Source organism: Gorilla gorilla, chromosome 4 (genome assembly GCF_029281585.2).
Source record: "Gorilla gorilla gorilla isolate KB3781 chromosome 4, NHGRI_mGorGor1-v2.1_pri, whole genome shotgun sequence".
Taxonomy (NCBI): Eukaryota; Metazoa; Chordata; class Mammalia; order Primates; family Hominidae; genus Gorilla; species Gorilla gorilla.
This window is the reverse complement of record NC_073228.2, coordinates 46,522,636-46,547,792: the sequence shown is the minus strand read 5'-3', so window position 1 is coordinate 46,547,792 and position 25,157 is coordinate 46,522,636. Positions and strand designations below refer to the sequence as shown.

Here is a 25,157-nt window from a genome sequence, read left to right as displayed (position 1 = left end):
AGAGGGATGTGATGTTTCAGTGTTCAGTTTTGGTAGCTATTAATTATCCCTTGTAGCCTTCCACTTAGAAGTGATACTTTCAGATTGAACATTGTTTCTTAAGTTTTTTCCTTTCCACCCCTCTCTCTTCTTCAGAAATAAAGCTCTGCATGTGTGTTGGTGTGTTTTAAGTATAATTTTTAATCTGTTTGTGGAACCACAGAAATGGATCCAAGAGGTAGGTAAGGTCTTAGATTGAATTTGATATTAAATAAGCTGGCCTTTGACCCATAGGCAATGAGTGAGGAGCACCGTTGGGTGTAAGACTAGAAGCAGAAATACTAGGCATTTTAGAGGCCAGGTGAAGGGTGAATAAGGACATTTAGGTCAATTGAAATAAAAAGAAAAAGACAGATGTGAAATGTAGAAGGACTTAATTATGGTAGGAACTTAGTGATTTGGAGCCTGACAGCCTGAGCAGGAAGGTGAAAACATTGACAGTAGGCAAGTTTAGAGGAAGAGCTAGTTTTAGACGAAAGATTGGAATTTGTACAAGTTGAATTTTAGATGATGAAGTGTAGTGGTTAAAATTCAGGACTCTGGGCCGGGTGTGGTGGCTCACGCCTGTATCCCCAGCACTTTGGGAGGCCGAGGTGGGCAGCTCTCTTGAGGTCAGGAGTTTGAGAGCAGCCTGGCCAACATGGTGAAACCTCGTCTCTACTAAAAATACAAAAATTTGCTGGACGTGGTGGCGTGCACCTGTAATTCCAGCTACTCGGGAGGCTGAGGTACGAGATCACTTGAACCTGGGAAGCGGAGGTTGCAGTGAACCAAGATTGCGCCTGGGCAACTGAGCGAGACTCCCCATCTCAAAAAAAAAAAAGAAAAAGAAAATTGAGGACTCTGGAGCCAGATTACCCGTATACAGATGTAGATTTTACCTGTGCTTGCTTCTCTGACAAATGACCTAACCCCTTGACAAATGACCTCTTTTTCTCCATCTGTAGTATGGGGATAGTAGGCACCGTTTCATAGAGTTGTTATAATGATGAAATGATGAAAAGTCATGTAATGTTGTAGCACAGTGCCCGGAACAAAGGAAGCATTCAGCAAAAGCTGCTATGTATAGGATCCAGCTGGAGAAAGCAGCTGGTTTCACCATGTTGGCCAGGCTGCTCTCAAACTCCTGACCTCAAGAGAGCTGCCCACCTCGGCCTCCCAAAGCGCTGGGGATACAGGCGTGAGCCACCACACCCGGCCCAGAGTCCTGAATTTTAACCACTACACTTCATCATCTAAAATTCAACTTGTACAAATTCCAATCTTTCGTCTAAAACTAGCTCTTCCTCTAAACTTGCCTACTGTCAATGTTTTCACCTTCCTGCTCAGGCTGTCAGGCTCCAAATCACTAAGTTCCAAATCACTAAGTAGAAAATATTAAGGCTGGTGATACACATTTGTTAGTCATAAAATATTGGAGCTACGTGGGATCTTTTACCACAATTTTTGTTTACCCCTGTTATTTTATCCATGAAGTGTAGAAGAGGTCATTAAACCTTGAGAAATGGATAAGACCCATGAGAAAGAATGTAGAATAGAAAATTTGGACTAGCAACTTAATCTAGGATTGTTCTTAAATTTAGTGTAGGGCAATGGTTTTCCACCTGCCCTGATAGAGGGAAGCAGTGCACTGACTATTGGTTGTTTATCCGTCGGCTTTTCTACTCTTCCTTGCCTCCCTCCCCCATTAATGGAATCTCCAATATTGTTTAAGTATCCTGTAATTGTGTAATTCAAAGGATGCTAGGCTTCTCTCTGGCTTCAGCAAGGAAACTTCATCAAAATGTGGTCTCTAGACCATCAAAGTGTAGTCTTTGGACCATCACCTAGAAATCTGCTAGAAATGTAAGTTCTGGGACCCCATTTCAGATGTCCTGAGTTGGAAACTCTGGGGGTGGGGCCCACCAATCAGCGTTTAGCAAGCCCTGCATGCCTAAAGTTTGATCTCTAGTGTAGGGCTTCCAACTGAGATAACTTTAGAAGATAAAGCATCTAATGTAAATGAACCAAGCTTTCAGATTAGGGATGATTTTGAACTGTGTATCATGTGCCACATCTGAAGGGATTGGCTACTGTTTAGCTAATAGTCATTAAAAGGCTTGCAGACCCAGTGCTGGCAGATCTTGTGTTTGTGTGCAATAGATTTTAAAATGCTGGCAACTTACTGAATTTTTTTGACACACTTGTGAAGGCCGAAGAAAACCCAACTACAAGCAAATAAAACTAACGTCGGGAACATGACCCTCAGTTAGTGCTCTTTTATCTAAGAGTTTAAAAACATTGTGCATAAAGCTTGCTTCATATCACAGATTATTACCTTAGGTTAAATTTCTAGATGTGGACTTTTTCTGGGGTGGGGGTTGGGGGGGGGTGGTCATGGGATAATGACAATTTTAAGGCTTTTGAGAAATGTTATGTTCTCCAGAATGAAACTGCTGTTTTGTCAGCAGTGTTCTGAAGCCTAACAGATAGTAGTTTTTAAAGAATTTCCAATTTAATAAACAAAAAAGACATTCTTGGATTATTTTATTTGGTTGATTTAGTAGTGTATTTCTTTTGTATTTATTTGTCACTTTTTTATATAAAGAAATCTGTAAATCTTTGTGTCTTTTTGAGTTATTTGAAAGGGTTTTTTTGCATTTTAAAAGCATAATTAAAATGCAAATTGTTTTCCCTAGCTTTTTATTTATTTATGTTTTAATTTTTATGGTTTTTGAATGATAGAAGTTTTAAATTTCTTTAGTCAGATCCATCAGTCTTTGTAAAATACCCTTTTAAAAGCCTGGGCTTTTCATTGGAATTAGATAGACTCTGAAAATCTTTGGATGCTTTGCGAGGCATGCACATGGTTACTGCTGTGAACTGTTCATGAATAGGATATCCCCTTCTCCACCTGCCACTGCCACCATCACTAATATCTATTTAACAGACGTTTATTGAATGCTTACTGCATACATAAAAGGAAACTATTAAAATGGTGTGGATACATCAGTGAATAAAACAAAGACGAATTCCTACTCTCTTGGAATTTACGTTACTGGAAGGAGAGTCAATACACAAATTTGTGAGATAGTTTCTTCACCCATAAGTCTGGCAGCTTTTAAGGAATGGCTAGAAAGCTTTGCTTGGCTGGGTTGCTTCGTCAAGTACTGTGTGCACATGGCTGTTCAGCATGGGATTCTCAGGGTTATAATATCTCTTAACATGACGTCTCTGTGCTCAGTTGAAGCTGCATACCCATTTATAACCTGTCCTGGAAAGTCATCTAGTACCACATCCACCATATTCTGTTGACCAAAGTGGTCACAAGCTCCCTCAGATTTGAGGGGGAATTGACAGAAATCTGCCTCTCATTGGGAGAAGTGTCAAAGAATTTGTAACCCTTTTTAAAAACATTCCCTCATATAAATTTTTTTCTTCACTTGTAATAAATGTAACTTTATACTTTCTAAAAATGTAATTTTCAAACATTACTTCAGTATTACTGTTGATTACTGGGATTATTTTGCCATTTAAAATATATTTTCAAACACTCTTTTGGAAGCTACAGATTTATAGATTTTTGTTGTACATTTAAAATAATTCCCTGCCAACAAGCTGTGAAAGGGAAAAGTAATGCAACTTTTATTCACTTTTGGAAAAGTTCTTGAGCTGTATTGGAAAACTGATAAGAAATTGGAGGACTCTAAATGAGTTTTTAGAGTTAAGGTTAAAGATTGCATTGCACTTAAAAGTAAAGGGAACCTCTGGAAGAGGCTGGACAGAAGAGTCACAGGGTTGATAATGAATTGACTTATTCCTTCCTGATCTACTTTTAATATTTTGTGTCTTGATAGAAAACATTATTATAGCTTAATAATGTTTTGTTGTTGTTGTTGGTTTTTGTTTTTTGAGACGGAGTCGCGCTCTGTTGCCCAGGCTGGAGTGCATTGGTGCCATCTCGGCTCACTGCAAGCTCCGTGTCCCGAGTTCACACCATTCTCCTGCCTCAGCATGCCTAGTAGATGGGAGTACAGGCACGCACCACCATGCCCGGCTAATTTTTTGTGTTTTTAGTAGAGACGGGGTTTCACCGTGTTAGCCAGGATGGTCTTGATCCTCTGACCTCGTGATCCGCCTGCCTTGGCCTCCCAAAGTGCTGGGATTACAGGCGTGAGCCACTGCGCCCCGCAGTAATGGTTTTTTTTGACTGTATGTCTGTTTCCTTTGAGGACTTTACGTGCTGAGCTATTTCTAATAAAATCTAAATTACTAACTTTAATTTTTGTGAAGTATAAAATCCTATCTCAGTTTGAAGTTGGGTCTAGTTTTCACTCCGTCGTAAGTTTTTCAGGTCAGTTGACTTATTTATAAGAGGCTTGGTTCCGGGGATTCTTCTCGTCTATGATTCTATAGTTAGTAACATGAGTTATAAAACCAATCAGAAAATGTGCCATAAATGGAAACGTTTCCACCGTAGTTTCCAACTCTGAATGCTCCTTATCCTCTGCTTTGTCACATTGGTAACTACTGTGGTGATAACTTACTGTCCAGCAGTTATGTGGCATTTGCCTGATGTCTGTATGCAGCTTAAGCATTTTGTGGTTACCCTCTGTGATGAGCCTAGAGATCTCTGGGGTAAATGTTAAAAGCGGTCTGGGTATGTTTTTTAAATGCCTTAGTATTTCTGCCTGATTGCAAAGATTTGTCTGTTGGCTTTCCTAAAGTTGTTGGATTGTTTAAGCATACTTTTTGAGTAGAGTCAAAGTATCCTATAAATAAACTGTTTTTCATTCATAATGTCATAGTAAAGCCTTGTTTTTAATTTAGTTTGAAATCACATATAGTTCGCTGAAAACCCATATATGCATCATGTAATACATATCTAAAGTTATCTTCATTCCTTGAATGTATACTTTCCTTGGGATTTCTGTTTAGCTTTCAGGAGCAGTACAGTGGGGGTGGGGACGGGGGTAATATAGAACTGTTGACACTCTCGATAGCTTTATACTATTTTCTCATCTGTAGTAAGGAGACAAAATCTGCACTTTCTTTTTGCTCTTTAAAAATTCTTGCTTTACAGGCTGGACACGGTGGCTCACGTCTGTAGTCCCAGTACTATGGGAGGCTGAGATGGGTGGATCACCTGAGGTCAGCAGTGTGAGACCAGCCTGGCCAACATGGCAAAACCCCATCTCTACTAAAAATAAAAAAATTAGCTGGGTGTGGTGGCAGGCGCATGTAATCCCGGCTACACGGGAGGCTGAGGCAGGAGAAACGCTTGAACTCAGGAGGTGGAGGTTGCAGTGAGCCAAGATTGTGCATTGCACTCCTGCCTGCATGACAAGAGCGAAACTCCATCTCAAAATAAATAAATAAATAAAATTTTTGGGTTTACAAAAATACCTGTTTGCAAAAGAAAAAATGAAAAAAATTTGTGGACTTTAGTACAAAATTTCAGTGAAATGGACCTAAATCTGGACAGATCTTTAGAGAGTGTCTAAATCAAAAGGAGAAACTGTTAAAAAGAAAAATTGTTCTAAACCTCATCTAAACAGAATCTGTGTGATATAATTCATAACCTCCTTCTGAGAAGAAATGAACATTTCTGTTATACACTTGTCTGATAAACCTTAATGGGATTAAGGCTTCTGCTGGGGAACTAGTTACTTCCCCACTCAGATGACTGTCATAGTCTAATAACTTTAAACAAGATATTGTCATTTTTTAAAAATCTAGTTTACGAATTAGCCATTGCCATTTCCTAATATAGCTCTATCAAGAGTGTATATGTCTTTAAATTAGTATATCAGAGACCTTCTTTCTTGCTTAAAAGATTGTAATAAAATACTGACATGTGGTCTTAACTAAACTGGGAAAAATATTGTAAGCTGTTATCAGCAATGTAGAAGTCCTAGGGAGAATTTGATAGTAGTCTAAGAACATTAGAATAAAGTTTTTCTAGTTTTAGTTCCGCATGTTAGGGAATCTTTATCCTTCTTCCTCTTCAGATATTTAAGATTATTTTGATACTTAAGCAGCCTGATTCAGTTAGATGTTTTAGTTTTTTTGTTTTTGTTTTTGTTTGAGAGGGAGTCTCGCTGTTGCCCAGGCTGGAGTGCAATGGCGCGATCTTGGCTCACTGCAACCTCCGCCTCCTGGGTTCAAGCGATTCTCCTGCCTCAGCCTCCCGAGTAGCTGGGACAACAGGCGCCTGCCACCATGCCCAGCTAATTTTTGTATTTTTAGTAGAGACGGGGTTTCACCGTATTGGCCATGCTGGTCTAGAACTCCTGACCTTGTGATCTGCCCTACTCGGCCTCCCATTGTGCTGGGATTACAGGCGTGAGCCAACATGCCTGGCCCTGAGCATCTTTTTCTTATCAGTTTGCTTTAACGGTTTGACAGTCTGACTTGGTTTATGACTCTGGGCAAATCATTTAATCCTTTGGGCCCCATTTTGGGCTCATTTTACTCATTTAAAAATTGAGATGCTTAGAGATAGATAATCTCTAATGTTTCTTTTGGTTTTAAGGTTTTTGGCACTTTCTGAGTGAGTGATTTAGATTTAGATTTGGCCTCATGGCTTAATCAAGATCTTACAAAGTCTATGTGAATGTTATTGACTAAGGAATTTTCTTGAAACATCTAAAATGAATTGAGCCTTTCAGGTGTCTACCTATAAGGACTGTACCCCCTCCCATGTAGGTTACATCTGTAAATACAGGGTAGACTTCATGCAGATGATCATAAATTCATTAACATTTTATAAAGAAAGTGCCTCGTAGGTTTTTTTGGTTTTTTTTTTAGTCCAACTCATGAGTTTTTTGGATGAGAGAACTGAGGAGTATCTTGAATGACTTTCTTTGAGCATGATCTACCGTGCGATAAACAGTTTGCCCCACTTATACCTACAGGTAAATTTGAGAGACACAAAGGCTTGCATATGCCTAACTTTAACAAAAATTACTTTCCCCACATACTCTGCATGCTGCATACTCTTAATTAGTTTTCTGTTGTATTCTTTTCCATTATTTTTTGAATGTTGGGTCATGGCTTAAACTTCTCCCTTGCCATTCATTTGATTGTTAACAGACCATAACAGCTATTTGGTGGCTTAGCCAAAGAACCTGCAAACACGTGGGGCCATGATGGGGCTAAAAGGAAAGATTGACCTTGGAAAGCTAAGATTTTATTCTTATCAGTGGTTCATATACAGCAAGGTTTCTTAGTGTCAGCTCTACTGACATTTTCTTGTAGGAAACTGTCCTGTGTTGTAGTATGGTTAGCGGCATCTCTGGCCTCTACCAAGTACCATCCCCCCACCCCCAGTTGTGACAACAAAAAATGTCTTCAGGCATTGCTAGTTTCTTTGTATTCTTTGTAGTCTTCTTCCCACTTAAACTGATGTCTAAAATTATCTGTCCCGGCCGGGCGTGGTGGCTCACGCCTGCAATCCCAACACTTTGGGAGGCCAAGGTGGGCGGGTCACCTGAGGTCGGGAGTTCAAGACCACCCTGACCAACATGGAGAAACCCTGTCTCTACCAAAAATACAAAATTAGCCCGGCGTGATGGTGCATGCCTGTAATCCCACCTACTCGAGAGGCTAAGGCAGGAGAATCACTTGAACTTGGGAGGCGGAGGTTGTAGTGAGCCGAGATTGTGCCATTGCACTCCAGCCTGGGCAACAAGAGTGACACTCCATCTCAAAAAAAAAAAAAAAAAAAAAAAAATTATCTGCCCAGTTTACTTTTGTTTTGTTTTGTTTTTTTGGAGACAATGTCTCACTCTCACCCAGGATGGAATGCAGTAGTGTGATCTTGGCTCACTACAACCTCTGCCTCCCGGGTTCAAGCGATTCTCCCACCTCAGCCTCCTGAGTAGCTGATACTACAGGCACGCACCACCATGCCCGGCTAATTTTTGTATTTTTAGTAGAGATGGGGTTTCACCATGTTGGCCACGCTGGTCTCGAATTCCTTACCTCAGGTGATCCGCTCGCCTCAGCCTCCCAAAGGGCTGGGATTACAAGCGTGAGCCACCACTCCCGGTCTGGATTCTTTTTTTTTTTTTTTTTTTTGAGACAGAGTTTCACTCTTTTCACCCAGGCTGGAGTGCAATGACTTGATCTTGGCTCACTGCAACCTTCACCTCCTGGGTTCAAGCGATTTTCTTACCTCAGCCTCCTGAGTAGCTAGGACTACAGGTGCACCCCACCATGCCTGGCTAATTTTTTTATTTTTTAGTAGAGATGGGGTTTCACCATGTTGGTCAGGCTGGTCTTGAACTCCTGACCTCAGGCAATCCACCCGCCTTGGGCTCCCAAAGCCCTGGGATTATAGGTGTGAGCCACCATGCCTGTCTTCATTCTTAATGATTATATAACACTCCCTATAGAGGTGTACAATAATATACTCAGCCATTCTTTGGGAAATACAATTGCTTTCAGTTACCTTGATAGTAAACATTATTGTATTGGTGCTCTCGTTTCTGTGGGATCGAATCTTGAAAAGTGGATCAGAGAGCATGAGAATTTTTAATTAATTTTCCAAAAAATAAACTTTTCTAGTTTCTGCTTTTCTTCTGTTATTTAAGAATGCCTCCCAATGCAGTGATTATGCTAAAGTCTTTAACACACTTTAGATTTATTTTTGTGTGTAGTGTAAGATAGGAATTCCCTCTCCTTTCTTCCCAAATGTGTAGTTGGTTATATCAATATCAGTAATTAAATACAACGTTCTTTCCTCTGAGAATTGAGATGTCATCTTTGCATATTACGTTGCCATGTATACTTGGATGTATATGTTGTATTTTGTGGTCTGCTGATCTCTTTGTCTAGTCTAGTTCAAATACCATCCGTATCTATTGATTATACTTGTTGTATAATGACAATTTTAATAATTGGTTGGGCAGAGTCTTCCTTAATATTCTCTTTCGGTTGGGCACGGTGGATCATGCCTGTAATCCCAGCACTTTGGGAGGTGGAGGCAGGGGGATCATCTGAGGTCAGGAGTTTGAGACCAGCCTGGCCAACATGGTGAAACCCTATCTCTACTAAAAATATAAAAAATCAGCTGGGCTTGGCAGCACGTGCCTGTAGTCCTAGCTACCTGCGAGGCTGAGGCAGGAGAATGGCTCGAACCCGGGAGGCGGAGGTTGCAGTAAGCCGAGATCACGCCATTGCACTCCAGCCTGGACGACAGAGCGAAACTCCATCTTTAAAAATTATCTTTCAGTGTTTTCTTGGCAACGTTTGAACACTCATTCACATGAACTCAAATTATTGTGTCAAATTTATCATCACATATTCTATGCCCTTCTTTAAAACCGCTTAAGAAATGCATCAGACGTAAAATAACTGCTCCAACTTAATAATTTAAGGGAAAAAAACTACAATTATGATAGGTAGTTACCACAACCAAGAATATGACATGTTCTTGTTATTTGTTTCACTATAGTTTTAATTATTTTTATGTTCTCTTTAGTTATGCATTGAGTGCCTGATACCTAGTGACACTGCTGTTTTTGTAACACTATTTCTACCTATTACTACTGCTTTGTATCTAGGACATAGCTTTTTACTTTTCTGACTGTGCATTTTTATTCATGCTCTATTCCATGCTTGACCTGCTTTCCCCACCTCCCACCCCAACCTTATTTCTCTCCTTCTTTCAGAACTCAGCACAAATACTTGTGATTCTTTTCTTGCCCACAGTATTCTTTTCCATTAGTATTTCTAAATAGCATATATTTGACAATCAAATACTCTTTTTATTTGTTTCAGCATCTTTTCACAGAACCTTAGTGAATTCAGAGGGTCATCTCCCCCCTTCCTCCACTTTGACTTATTTTTGAGAAAATTGATTTGGCAGTAATACTTGTAAATTTGTATATTCCAACTGTTAACAAAAACTCTGGCCCAGAGCACCTATGTCAAGTCTTGGCTCTGCTTGTTAGTGGTGTGACCTTAGACAAGTTACTTAGCCTTATTGTCTTAGTTTCCTTATTATAAAAATGGGGCAGTGATGATCATAATACCCACTTGACAGGGTTTTAATGAGGATTTCGTGAATTAATATCTGTAATGTGCCAGACCAGTGTTTTGCATGGAGTAAGCACTTCATTTGTGATTCCTATAATTTCTGTTACTTAATTCTCATGAGGAAACACTAGTAAAATGAAGTAAAACATAAACCTTCTTATTATATGACCACTGTGCTTTCTCTCATTAGACCAGTTAAAAATCTAAGCCTTTAGCTTTAACTATATTACCCTTATTCAAACACATAAAAGATTTTTCCTACATGCTAGGTTTTTTTGAAGACGAGTATTGCCAGAAAGCTTTTTACGACTTAAGATGAACAGTTACTGTAGTCACTTGTTCCTGTCAGTAGTCCTAAATTTAGGATGAGTTTATCATCATCACTGTTCTACAGTTGAGGCACTACTGCAGAATAATCTCCCACTGAAGCAGTCTCCCTAGTCACCCTCTCACCCCTCTACATGCACTTTGCTGTGCATGCTGGAACTCGATTCAGAACAAAATGTACTTGGGTCTCCGGTTCCTGTTTCTCAAGTGTGTTTAAGGAGTATACGTTTTTCAAAACAAATATTTGTCATTAGATGTAAGGGCATAGAGTACCTTGTGGTAACTGAGTTAGTTCAACCAGGTATGGTAGTCAGAAGCTTGTAAGAGCAGCAGCAACTTCCCATTTACTGAGCACTTATAATGGAATGCTAGACTTTAAAAATGTTATGTCATTGAAATCACACAGCAACCCTGGGAGTGATATCTTCCAATTTTTAGGATGGTAAAAATGTCCACCTTTGTGCCCTCAGTCATTCTTTAACTGAAAACTAGCTCGACCTTTGAGGTCTATGTCATTAAAAATTATTTCTTAAGGGTTTTTTTTTGGTGGGGTGGTGGGTTTTGAGGGAGGCAAATTTATATAATATATAATGATGAACATGACAGAATATTTTTCAATTTGATGTGGCAGAATCGAAATCTGCCAATAAAACTTAACTGTCTTACATGTATCATATAATTCACGATTCTGTTAGTAAGTGGTTTGCAAAAGCATAGAAATTGAGATGTGAGAATTTTGTATTTTACCATGTGTAAAAGCGGAAACGTTTTTACTCTGGAACATCTATAGTACCCTCAGCAAGTTTCCATTCAAGTTGTGTATGGTTGGGATTAGACTGGGTGCAGTGGCTCACGCCTGTAATCCCAACATTTTGAAAGGCTGAGGCAGGAGAATCACCTGAGCCTAGGAGTTTGACACCAGCCTGGGCAACATCGTAAGGCTCCATTTCTATGAAAAAAAAAATTAGCTGGGCGTGGTGGTGCACATCTGAGGTCCCAGCTACTGCAGAGACTGAGGTGAGAGTGGTTGCTTGAGCTCAGGTGATTGAGGCTGTAGTGAGCTATGATTGCATCACAGCCCTTCAGCCCGGGTGACAGTGCAAGATCCTATCTCCAAAAAAAGAAAAGCTCTCAAATATCTTGTTGGTAGTTTTCACTTTGTAATATAGCTTTATTTTCCCTGGTTTGTGTATACTTGGACTAAGAGTGTGGACTATAATTGCTTGACTCGCTTTCAGCATTAGAGGCCAGAGTTAGTTTTATGAGGAGGCCAGAGTTAGTTTTATGAGGTCTGTTAGCACCAGATGAGAAAAGGGGTTAGCTTCAGTCTGGAATTACTTTGGTTTTAATCTTTTGTAAGGAAAAGTTAGGATCATAGTTCCAACCTGTTATCCTCATTCCCTCTCTCTTCCTGCTTCCTTCCTTCCCTTTGAACAAATATTTGAGTACCTGCCATTTGCTAGGCATTGTTCCAAGCACCCAGAGATATTATGGTGAACAAGACAAAAATCTCTGTTTTCCGGATATGATTCTAGTGGGGGAAGCAGACAGTAAGAAAGATAGATAATTAAAAATAATTTTCATGAAGGTTCTATTAATAAAGCCAGGAAGCGGGAAAGAAAGGTGTGTAGGGGGTATTTGGAGAGGGGTTGCAATTTTATAGGACAGTTAAGGGAAAGCCTTAATAAAGTGTCATGTAAGGAAATGACCTGAAGAAAGTGAGGATATCTGCTTTAGGAATAGCAAATAAAAGGTCCTGTGGGTGACAGCTTGCCTAACATGTTCAGCAAACAGCGGTGACTGGAATGGAATGAGCCAGGAGGAGAACAGGAGATGAGGCCAGAGAGGTAGCAGGGATTGGGTGATAGAGGCTCTCTGTTTGAGGCCTTACAGGGTCGTTGTCAGGACTTGGGTTTTTAGAGATGGTAAACAACTAGGCTAGGTTTTGGGTAGAGGAGTGACATGATCGAACTTATCCTTTTATACAATATTAGGCTGGCTGCTATGTTCATGATAATATCCTGAAAGTGGTCAAGGGTGAGAGCTAGAAGCCCACTTAGAGGCTCTTGGACTCATCTAGAAAGATTCAACCAAAGTACTAACAATGAAGTGGCAAGAAGTGGCTGAATACTGGATATATTTGAAGACAGTGCCAATAAGATTTGCCAATTGAGTGTGTTTATGAGAGAGATAGAGGTGGTAGGGGGTTGAAATTAAGGATTACATGGAGGTTTTTGACCTGAACAGATCCATCTAGTTGAAGCAGGTTTGGGATGGCATATAGGAGTTGGGGAGGGGAAAGTATCAACTTCATTTTGATCATGTAAAGTTTGAGACACTTTTTAGACATTCAAATAGAAGTGTTGAGTAGGCAGGTAGAAACAGGAATCTGGAGTTGAGGGGAGCGATTTCAGCTCGAGGTAGGAATTTGGGAGTCAGAAACATAGTTGGATACTTAAAGCCGTGAGTTTGGGTAAGATCACCTAGGAAGGAGGTGTAGGAAAGAAGATTTAGTGATTTCGCATATGCAGTCTTACAAGGAATTCAAAAAGACAATAGAAAAGCCAGGTTAGTATGTCTTGAAAGAGAAGTGGAGAAAGTATTTGAAGGAGGGAGTAATCACCTTTGTTGGATACTGCTGATGGATCAAGGGTGGTAAGGACTGAAATGTGGAAATTGGATTTAGTACAGTGGAGGTCATTGGTGACCTTGACCAGCAGCTTTGGTGCAATAGTGGGTTGAAACCCTGTGTTAAAGAAACAGTGAGAAGAGACAAATTAGACATAATGAGTATTTGCCGTAAAAAGAAATTGAGAAATGGGGCAATAACGTTTCCTCTGGCTTCCTATTATTAGCAGACCTCCTGATCCATCCCCCTTGCTGTTGCTGCAGTGCTTCCCTGGTATTGAAGGAAATACTTCCCTTATATGGAGGCAGGGAATGATCCTGTCTGAGATGCTCTTTGTTGCTCTCTTGGAAGCCAGGAAATGCCAAACTTGGGTTACCTTCTTTTGGTTGGATAGTGTTTATTAGATGCTTTTGTCACTGTGTTGTTCCTTTAGTCCTGGGGCCCTTAACTAGTTTGCCTTCCCTTTTCTATCTTTCAGAGTTTTCCTTTGATTGCCTCTTGTGTTATTTGCAGGATTTATAATTGTGCTTAGAACAGGGATGAGCTGGGAGAAAGAATAGAGTCTACACCACCTTGCCTGTACCAGGGTTTCTTCTATTTATTCACTTTGTTGTTTGTTTTGTTTCCATATCACCTCAATTCCTTTTTACCACATTTATTTTTAAGAACTGGTAAGTTTATTAACAAATTAATTTTTGGTTCAACTCATTTTCTTGAAGATGGGTTCTGTTGCTAAACCTCAGTGTCTTTAAGGACTATTTCTGAAAATATGGTCTCAGCTGGGTGCATTGGCTCACACCTGTATTCCCAGCACTTTGGGAGACCGAGGTGGGTAGATCACCTGAGGTCAGGAGTTTGAGACCAGCCTGGCCAACATGGTGAAACCCCGTCTCTACTAAAAATACAAAAATTAGCCAGGCGTGGTGGTGGATGCCTGTAATCCCAGCTACTCGGGAGGCTGAGGCAGGAGAATCGCTTGAACCCGTGAGGCAGAGGTTGCAGTGAGCTGAGATCGTGCCACTGTACTCCAGCCTGGGCGAAAGAGCGAGACTCCATCTCAAAAACAAAACAAAACAAAAAAAGTATGGTCTCATAGATATCTTACATAATAACTAAGAGGCTTTTTCTTCATAAAGGTACGTGAGACTTAACTCTCTCAGGCAATTCTTACACTTACTAAAGTTGGAGCATTATTCCTGGAGATTGTGCGTTGGAACTTTTTTGATTTCTCAGTAGCTGACTGGGGGCTCAATGATAATAGCTAGCTAAGTGGTGGGGCCAGGATTTGGAACTCAGTGTTCTCTGACTCCAGACACCATACTCTTTTCCAATAAACCGTATTTTCAAAGTGAGAAAGAAGATGTTTTTCTGTTGGATTTAGTGTTAAAATTCTCTCATTCTTCTAGAGATAGCCGGAGGCAAGTTCTCCCTGTGGAATATGTGGGACTGGGGTAGTAGGGATGAAAGGGGGACCCTGCCTCAATACACTGTACTTTTCTGCTCCTTCACCCTTCTGGGTGTGTGTGTGTGTGGGTGGGTGTGTGTGTGTGTGTGTGTGTGTGTGTGTGTGTGTGTGTCTCTCAAGGTCTTGCTGTGCTTCCCAGGCTGGAGTACAGTGGTGCAGTCTCGACTCACTGCAGCCTTGACCTCCCAGGCTCAAGCGATCCTCCCTCCTCAGCCTACTGAGTAGCTGGGACCTTAGGCTTGCACCACCATTCCCGGCTAATTTTTGTATTTTTTTGTAGAGACATGGGGTTTCACCTGTTGCCCAGGCTGGTCTCGAACACCATTCCCGGCTAATTTTTGTATTTTTTTGTAGAGACATGGGGTTTCACCTGTTGCCCAGGCTGGTCTCGAAGTCCTGAGCTCAAGTGATCATTTTGGGTTTTTTTGTTTTTGTTTTTGTTTTTTTGAGACAGGGTTTTACTCTTGTCACCCAGGCTGGAGTGCAATGACGTGATCTCACTCACTGCAGCCTCTGTCTCTAGGGTTCAAGTAATTCTTCTGCCTCAGCCTCCCAAGTAGCTGGAATTACAGGCACCCACCACCATTCCCTACTAATTTTCATATTTTTAGTAGAGACGGGGTTTCACCATGTTGGTCAGGCTGGTCTTGAACTCCTGACCTCAAGTCATCTGCCCGCCTCAGCCTCCCAAAGTGCTGGGATTACAGGCCTGAGCCACCATGCCCGGCCTCAAGCAATCTCTTTGAAAGAGAAATTAGTATCACATATAGAATTTGAACATTCTAACCTCAGTTTAACTTTTGAAAGGAAGAAAAGTAGACAGAAAATTAATTCACTCTGGAGGAGCTGCTCTGGAATGGCAGTACTTTGAATAACTGAGAGCCTTTCACTATTTGTCATTTGCTTTATTCTTGAAACATAACAGTCTTATTCTCTAAAAAAGACACAGTAGACCATGTGAGGTTGCTCACGCCTGTAATTCCAGCACTTTGGGAAGCCGAGGTGGGTGGATCACCTGAGGTCAGGAGTTTGAGACCAGCCTGTCCAAGTGAAACCTTGTTTCTACTAAAAATACGAAAAATTAGCGAGGCGTGGTGACGGGCACTTGGGAGCTACTTGGGAGGCTCCCAGCTACTTGGGAGGCTGAGGCAGGAGAATCGCTTGAACCTGGGAAGCGGAGGTTGCAGTGAGCCGAGATCGCACCATTCATTGCACTCCAGCCTAGGCGATAAGAACAAAACTTTGTCTAAAAAAAAAAGAAAAAAGAAAAAAGACACAGTAAGTAGCATAGTATTTTGCTCAAAATCTTCATGCTCAAAATTCCATGTTCAGTCCTACAGCCAGTCAAGAACTGTAAGCCATTTCCATACTTCTTTGTCATGCCATTTTTTCCTCCATTAGAATACTTTAGTTAAGTGTTTTTAAAATATAAACATTTGAGAATTAAACAGGATAAGGCATCAGCTAAAACTCTCATATTGTTTATATTTTTTGCAAATTTACTTGTAAACTACGTGTGTGCAGACATCATTAAAAATTGTCTTACAGTTAAAACACATGGTAGTTCCCATAAGGAGGCATGGATAATCTAGTTGGAGACCAGTTATATATATGACATGACTTGGAAATAATAGCACATACAAATAACAAAATAAGAGGATCCAACTAAGCTTGAAGAGGACAAAGAGTGAATTGTGAGGTACGATGCACAAGGAAAAACTTTCCTGGAGAGACGTGGGTTTTAGTGTTAGAAGATGCTTCTGGGTATTTTCCGGTTGGAAATTTGCATAGGGTATGACAAACAATTACATTTCTTTTATTGTGCTAGGCAGAGTATATAATATGTATATGTTTACCATGTTTGATGAAAAATCTGACTGACGGGTATCGAAAGGAGTTTAAAGTACCTTAAATGATTTTTAAAAGATTGAGTGTATTTTAAAACATATCTCAATCTTAAACATGTAAAAATTTAATGTACAAAAAAAATTTATCAGCTGACCTACAGAAAATGAAATGTATCAAACTACTAAAGGTTGTTTGTTTGTTTATTTTTGAGACAGAGTCTCACTCTGTCGCCCAGGCTAGAGTGCAGTGGCGTGATCTTGGCTCACTGCAACCTCTGCCTCCTGGGTTCAAGCAATTCTCCTGCCTCAGCCTCCCGTGTAGCTGGAACTACAGGCCCAGGCCACCACGCCTGGCCAATTTTTTTGTATTTTTAGTAGAGACAGTGTTTCACCATGTTGGTCAGGCTGGTCTTGAACTCCTGACCTCAAATGCTCTACCCACCTCAGCCTCCCAAAGTGCTGAGATTACAGGCATGAGCCAGCACGGCCAGCCTAGAGGTGTCAAATTATCAAGTTTAGAAGTATGGGCTTTGTGTTAAAGGCACAGTCAGTAAAATCCACAATGGAGGAAATTCTAAAGGACAGATAGTGCTGTCTCTTCCACAAATTGTGAGGAAAGAAAATGAGGAGGAGCGTGTTATGAGCTTGCGATGTATTAAGTAAATGAATTGTGTGGATCTTATTTGACTCTGATTTGGAGAAAACTGAGACAATCCAGGAAATTTAACCAGTAACTGGATATTTAACATAAAGGAATTATTGTTTTTTAGATTATAAAATATACTGGTATATATTCTTAAAAGACCTTACGTTTTAGAAACATACCGAAATATTTAGAGGTGATGATGTGATGTTGGGAATTGGCTTAAAAATAATTCATAGGGATGGGAGATAGATGTTATAGATGAGGTAGGATTCGCCAAAAGTTGATAGTTGAAATTGGTTGATGGTTTTTTGGGAGTTTATTATCTTTTAGCTTGTATTTGTAAATTTTCATTCAAACAGGGTCTGAGATAAATAAAAGAGCATGAGGAAAGATGAGGATTGCTTATATTGTTTTATAAGATTAACATGGTTTGCCAGGTTCTGTGTGACCTGGCCCTGCCTACCTGTGTCCATTGTCAGGTTGAATGAATTCTTTTCGTTGTTCACTGTTGGAGCTCTAACCACATAACCATTGTGTACATGTTGTTTCTTTGTGACACACCACAGTTCCACCTAGTGTCTTCTGCTCCACATCCCCAAGCCCTACCAGTTTGTGCATCCAAGTCCTATTTTATGCTTTGGAGGTCTGTTTAAATATTTATATCACAAGTCTTTCTAGATCCCCCAGTCTAAATCTGACATAGTTAGGATCTCTTATCGTATATTTTATATGATTATTTGATTATTAACATCTATCTGCCCCATTAAATTGTAAACTTTAGCCACAGTTCTTGTTTTTGCATCCCTAACCTAGTCTAATTCTTGGTAACTAATAGTTGCTTAAATATTTGTTAAATGGAAGGAAGAAGGATAGAGTGAGTTCATGGTGGGCTAAATGCTTGGCTGAAATAAACCACTAAAACTACACAAATTTCATTTAAATATTAGAGGTAATCTAGTTGGAGCAGTAAGACAAAAGTGCCGTGTTCAATTTCAAGGGTCTGTCAGGATGAATTGGCAGTTTAGGCAGAATTGGCTCTGGGGCTGGGTGCTGTGGCTCACACCTGTAACTGCAGCACTTTGGGAGGCTGAGGCAGGCGGATCATTTGAGGTCAGGAGTTCGAGACCAGCCTGGCCAACATGGCAAAACCCCGTCTCTACTAAAAACACAAAAATTAGCCAGGCATGGTGACAGGCACCTGTAATCCCAGCTACTCAGGAGGCTGAGGCAGGAGAATCACTTGAACCGGAGAGGCAGAGGTTGCAGTAAGCTGAGATTGTGCCTCTGCACTCCAGCCTGGGTGACAGAGTGAGATTCCATCTCAAAAAAAAAAAAAAGTATTGGCTCTGGTACATTTGTTCCAATTACTACAGATATCTGTAGAAAGCTGACACAACCTAGGTCATGTGACAGATGAGAATGGGTTAAGACGAAGTATGTGTCCGAGTTTTTTCCTGGGTTTTACTTTACAACTAAAATGTGGGATATTTAACTCTGGACAGTTTGGTTCTCTTCTTTTCTCCTTGTGCTTTATCCCCTCCATCTTTTTAAATTTGGTGGTAATGTCACTGATAATGCAATGTCTATTCTAATAGACTACTTTGATTTTTCTGTTTAGAGTGGAACTTTTAGATGACTCTAAAGTTCAAAGCTCATGAAACTCTCAGAATATGGCTTGTTGCTAACTGAAAACACTTGTTTCCTGAATTTATCTGAGAGGTTTTTCTTTAATCTTATTCTGTTTTTCTTCCTTTTTTGTACCTTTTTGATATGGAATTTAAATCCATGGTTATAATGACTAAATTGTTATTTCTTTTTTTTTTTTTTTGTAGACAGAGTCTTGCTCTGTCCCCCAGGCTAGAGTGCAGTGGCACGATCTCGACTCACTGTAACCTCTGCCTCCCGGGTTCAAGCGATTCTCCTGCCTCAGCCTCCTGAGTAGCTGGGATTACAGGCGCGTGCTACTAAGCCTGGCTAATTTTTTTTTTTTGTATTTTTAGTAGAGACGGGGTTTCACTATGTTAGTCAGGCTGATCTCAGACTCCTTATCTTGTGATCTGCCTGCCTCGGCCTCCCAAAGTGCTGGGATTACAGGCCTGAGCCACCATGCCCGGCTGACTAAATTGTTATTCTTATCTAATACATACATTTTAGGTTGCAGTTAGGATTACATCATTGTATGGCTATCACAACTTTGTGAAGCAGATGTTGTTCTTATTTGCAGAGGTCAATTTATATGTTTAGGATCACATTAAGTAAAAGTGAGAACTTGTCTCCTGATCTTCCCTCTGTTTCACACTGCTTTTGAGCTAGGTAGTGAGTACTTGTGAGTGGTTTTTTGTTTTTGTTTTTTTCATGTGACTCAGCAATTTCAAGATTTCTCATTCCTGCCCCACAGTGACCCTAACTCTTACCCTGAAAACTGTTAATCTGGCAATTTTACGCTCTGGGATGATCTCAGTTTTATTTGAATCTTTTGGTTTTTAAAAGTTATCTAAATAACCTGGAGATTTCAGAACTTAGATGTCTCAGGATTTCCTGCACACTTGGAAGTAGCACATAATCCTTTGTCAATTTATCTACCAGTGTGAATGTAGCACTGTGTAGCTCGCTGTGAACAGTCATTTTACTTTAGTTGGCTAATAGAACCTTTGTTTCATTAAAAGGAAAGAATCGAGATGGGACTGAAATCAGAATCAAAGTTGAAATTACCACCATTCGGGTTTTTCTGGTATGTTTGTTGCCTTAATGAGATTTAAAAAAATTTATGTTAATACATCAGGGAAGAGAAGCATAATCCACCAGCCCTGTTCTACTGGATTGACATACAAATTTCCCATCTTAGAATAGAATTAGGTGACTTAATTAGAGGCACTAGGCCTGGTAGTCAACATGTGGTGTTCCATGTGGTTCAATGTCTAGCTTTTGGTGCTACTTATCTAATAAATACAAAAGAGTTGATCTATTGATAATCCCTTTTAAACCCATTGACTATTAATAACTTTAAAGAACTAAAAACAAAAATTAATTTTTAGCCAACATGTAAGCTGAACCCTGAATTTGCAAGGAAAAAAATTAATTACTTTTACTGTATGGTTTCAGTGCGTTTATAGAGGGCGCTTTTTTTTTTTTTTTTTTTGGAGAGGGAGTCTCACTCTGTTGCACAGGCTGAAGGGCAGTGGCGTGTGGTCTTGGCCCACGGCAGCCTCCGTCACCTCCTGGGTTCAAGCAGTTCTCCTGCCTCAGCCTCCTATGTAGCTGGGATTACAGGCGTGCGCGACCACGTCTGGCTAATTTTTTTTATTTTTAGTAGAGATGGGGTTTCACCATAGATTTCACCAATGAGAAGTCTTAAAATTGTTGAGTCACATGAAGAAAACAACAAAAAACCACTCACAGGTACTCACTACCTAGCTCAAAAGCAGTGTGAAACAAACACAGGAAAGATCTATGTTCTTAGAGTCAACAGAGCATTCTCAATTCTCTGTGGTAATAGTCTAACTGTGTAAAAAGAACGATTAAAGTACAAGTTCATAGCTAATGAAATATTTATATACAACAAATATTTCTTAGGTAAACCAATACTAGCACATAGCTGGTTAACATTAAGATGTGCTATTCATGTGGTGTCACAAAAGCAAATATTGATACTGCATTTAGGTAACCAAAAAGTAATTCATCATGTAACATTTTAATGAATTTTTGTATAGCACATGGAGACAAAGCCATTTTTACCAATAAAAAGTTTATAAAAGCAAGGAGCAAAATACGAGTTGAAAAGAATTCCCACTCAGGTGATAACTACGGTATATATAGTACATGTTTTTGTATGGACTAGGATAAAGCACACAGTAAAATCAAACGTTCTAAGGCATTCTAGTGTCCTACTCAGACACATAGTTAAAACAGTTATTTCACTAAGCACAGAAACAAGCATCAGGAATGAGTTGACTCATCAGTGTTAGAATCCACGTGATTTTCTTCATTATTGATAATGACTATATTAGAAACCAAGTCCTCATTGTATTTAAAGTATTATTCTGCAACCTTAGTCCTGTGTTCTTTCCTGAAGTCTGTATGGTATAACATTAAACATGTCCCTAATGTTCAATGTGTGTCCCTTGTTTTGAGCTGTAAATTGTCAGAGTGATAAATTTACACTTCGAATATTGAGGAGGAAGTCTATCTTTACCTCTGATAAGCTGAGTTTATATAGCTTGTTTTTGTTAAGGAACAAAAGATGTGAAGCTCTTATTCTTGTGTTACTGTTTAGTGGTGCTCTGCTCTGCCACTGGAGTATGGTAACATCTTCATATCTTATCCAGACTTGTTAACTGTACACCTCTCACGCTTAATAACAGTTTAGCTTTCTGCTCATGTTGCTGGTATTTTGAACACAAGATACTTTTTGGACGCTTGAGTTGTGGTTTTCCATTTTTCATTGGAGATGATCAGAGTTTGAGCAGCATTATGGAAGAATAATGTTGTAACAACTTTCTCCTGGAAATCACTTCGAGTTCTAAACCATCATATCACAGATAGACTTGTAAAATGAAACTTGTTCATAAATTGGGAATTGTTAGTATTCCTTAGTGCTGTCTTGCCTTTCTTTAATTAGTTTATTAACCATATTATCCAAAACATATTATCAGGAGGCTCGCTTTGTATTGTTATTTAGGTAAATACCTGTGTAGGGGACATAAGACTTTCATTAATATCCAAGAAAAAGTGTATTTATCAAAGTTCATGCGAACTAAAATGTTTTAAGTAATTTTCTTTTCCTTTTGTATTTTCAAAGGAGCTGCATGGTTCCTTAAACATTAGAATGCCAGGATGAAAAAGGTGTGAGGGGAGTTGATTGAGGAAAAGTAGTATGATTGACTGGTGTTGGGAAGAGCAGCTAAGGAGGCTGTTGGGATTGCCCAATGGTGATAGATGGGGACCTGGTGTGGTGGTAGTTTTAGGAATGAAAGGAATCTATAAATCCAAAAGATTTTGCAGGATAGAAAGGTGGTAAGCCTTGAAGAGTAAGGAAAGGTGGGAATAAAATACGAGGGTTAACTAGTTTTGTCTCTTTGTGGGTAGGGGGCATTTTTCTTGTTCAAGAATGATCCCTAGTTTCTTATTGATCTCTTGAGATCATTTCCTGGATTTAGGGTAGAGCTAGACCTGCAGCCAACATTGAAGCAGATAACTGTACTTTAAAAGTATCTTTTTATCTTGAAGTGGTTCCATCAAAATTAGGGAACTGTAAAATGTTTTCTTTCTAAAAGAAGAGACATAATTGATAATTATCACAGTGGTTGGTTTGAATGGTTTATGTTTGGTCCATACAAAAGTTAAAATACCATTACTACCCTTGGTCTTAATTATTATGGTATGATTAAGTATTAATTCATGTCTTACTCTGTCGTGGTCAGATTTGTTCTTTTTTATTTTTGACATTTTGTATTTTGCCCCTATGGGAGACTGTGTTCAAGTTCACCTATAGTCATAAGTTTTAGCAGTGAGTGTGTGTATCCTGATGGGAAGTGGGGCTGAGGGCTGTGTGACTGCTGCTGCTTTCTGGGAAAATAGTTTTGTGGTAGATTATGAAATATTTAGATTACAGAATATAGTAGACACCATGTATCCCCAGTGTAATATTTAAACAATGTTAATGTTGTCACATTTCCATCTTTGTTTTTTTACATGAGAAGTCAAACATTATAGGTAGAGCTAAAATCCAACTTCTCCATCCCCTTTCCAGAGATAATGAGGAGCTTGATTGTAAATTTGTTGTATGTCAGTTTTAGGCATTTTAAAATATATTCCTCAGTTATCTGTATTGGTAACAATCCTTATGAATGTTTATTTGTTTATTTTTGTGCAGCTTTTGCATTCCCCATTTTTGAGATTAGGTCATGTTGATACATACAGTAAATAAATTGCTAGATAGTATTTCATCAAATTCCTTCACTACTTGTGTGTACTTAATCTTGTTTAGTTTTTTTGTAGTTGTTTCATTCAACATTGTGTTCTTAGATTTAATCATGTTGATACATACAGATGTCGTTAATTTTATTTTTATTACTATAGAACTATTAAATGAATAAATTATAGTTTATTTACCAATTTCAGCAGAATTAGAATATAATTAGTTTTTATCTATTACAGACTCTCCTCCAGTGAACCTGTTTCCTTATGCAGAGGAATGTGTAGTTTATGTTCTCAGAAACAGAATTTCATGGCTGGGCATAGTGGCTCGTGTCTTTGGGAGGCTAAAGGTCAGGAGTTTGAGAACAACCTGGACACCATAGCAAGACCCCATCTCCACAACATTTTTTATTAAAAATTAGCCAGTGGGGCTAGGCTCAGTGGCTCACGCCTGTAATCCCAGCACTTTGGGAGGCCGAGGTGGGTGGATCATGAGGTCAGGAGATCGAGACCATCCTGGCTAACACAGTGAAACCCCGTCTCTACTAAAAATACAAAAATTAGCCAGGCGTGGTGGTGGGCGCCTGTAGTCCCAGTTACTCGGGAGGCTGAGGCAGGAGAATGGCGTAAACCCAGGAGGCGGAGCTTGCAGTGAGCCGAGATCATGCCACTGGACTCCAGCCCGGGCGACAGAGCAAGACTCCGTCTCAAAAAAAAGTTAGTCAGGGCTGGGTGCAGTGGCTCATGCCTGTAATCCCAGCACTTTGGGAGGTCGAGGTGGGCGGATCCCCTGAGGTTGGGAGTTTGAGACCAGCCTGACCAACATGGAGAAACCCCGTCTCTACTAAAAATACAAAATTAGCCGGGCGTGGTGGCGCATGCATGTAATCCCAGCTGCTCGGGAGGCTGAGGCAGGAGAATCGCTTGAACCTGGGGAGGCGAAGGTTGGTGGTGAGCCGAGATTGCGCCATTGCACTCCAGCCTGGGCAACCAGAGTGAAAGAAACTCCATCTCAAAAAAAAAAAAAAAAAAAAAAGAAAGAAAGAAAGAAAAAAAAGCCAGGTATGTAGTATGCTCCTGATCCTAGCTACTTGGGAGACTGAGGTGGGAGGATAGCTTAAGCAAAGGAACTCTAGGTTACAGTGAGCTGTGATTGCACCACCATAATCCAGCCTCAATGATAGAATGTGAGACCCTGCCTCTCAGAAAAAAAAAAAAAAAAATACAGTATCATGATGGTTGGGTATGCACATTTTACACCTCGCTAAGTATTTTCAAATTATTTTTCAAAAATGGTGGTTCCAATTTTAACTGTTACCAGCAGTATATTAATTGCTCTTTTCCATTTCTCACCACCTGTTGGCTTTATCAGACTGTGCATTTTCCCATCCAGATTTCAAACAGCATCTTAATGTTTTACCTAATATTTATATTTTAACCAAATTTTAACGAGATGACACATTTTTATATATTTATTATTTGCCTTTTATGTGAATTTCCTATTTCTGTTAAGATTGTCTTTTTTTCTTTTATCCTATTTCTGAGATTTCTGTTACATATTCTGATGTTTAATCGTCAGTTATATGTGTTAGATATCTTCCACCAAAATGTAGTTTGCCTTTTAACTTTATTAGATTTTCTATTGTATGTTGAAAAGTAGGTGAAATCTTTGTGTATTATCTAAGAAATGCTCCCTGCTCTAAGTCCCGAAGATGTTCTTTTAAGTTTGGCTGTTCATATTTAGCAATTTGAAATGCCAAAATTTTGTAATTATATCATGAAGAAGGGAACTAATTTTACTTTTTCCTTTAAAGAACTGGCCAGTTTAGTACTATTTATTGAGTAGTTTGATCGTTTCTGCACTGATCTGATTTTTTAAAAATTTCCCGTTATCTTTTATGTATCTAGTTCTACGTTTTGAGGCTCTCTGTAGTTTTGCAGCAAATCTGGCTATCTGGTAATGTGTATTTGCATCATGCCTTCTTGCAAATTTCTTGCTGTTGGTCCTTTATTCCATGTGAACTTTTGGATCTGTTTCTCAGCTTTCATTAAAAATACTGTAGGCAATTTGATTGGAATTTCTTTGAATTTATAGATGTTCATGAGAATCGCCATCCTAAAAAAATGTGTCCTACCATTTGTATAGATCTTCATGCTTTCAGGCGTTATTTTCTCTGTAAAGATATTTAATATATCATTAGTCTTGTTGGTGTTATGAATGGTACTTAATGAATATTTTCTACTTTATTAGTTTTTAAATATTCT

General features: G+C 39.4%; 1 protein-coding gene across 28 annotated transcripts in view; it reads left to right on the top strand.

The window, feature by feature from the left end:
• KANSL1 (KAT8 regulatory NSL complex subunit 1) overlaps positions 1-25,157 on the top strand; it is a 194,578-nt gene that overhangs the window by 105,785 nt on the left and 63,636 nt on the right. The gene's annotated exons all lie outside the window — the stretch shown is intronic.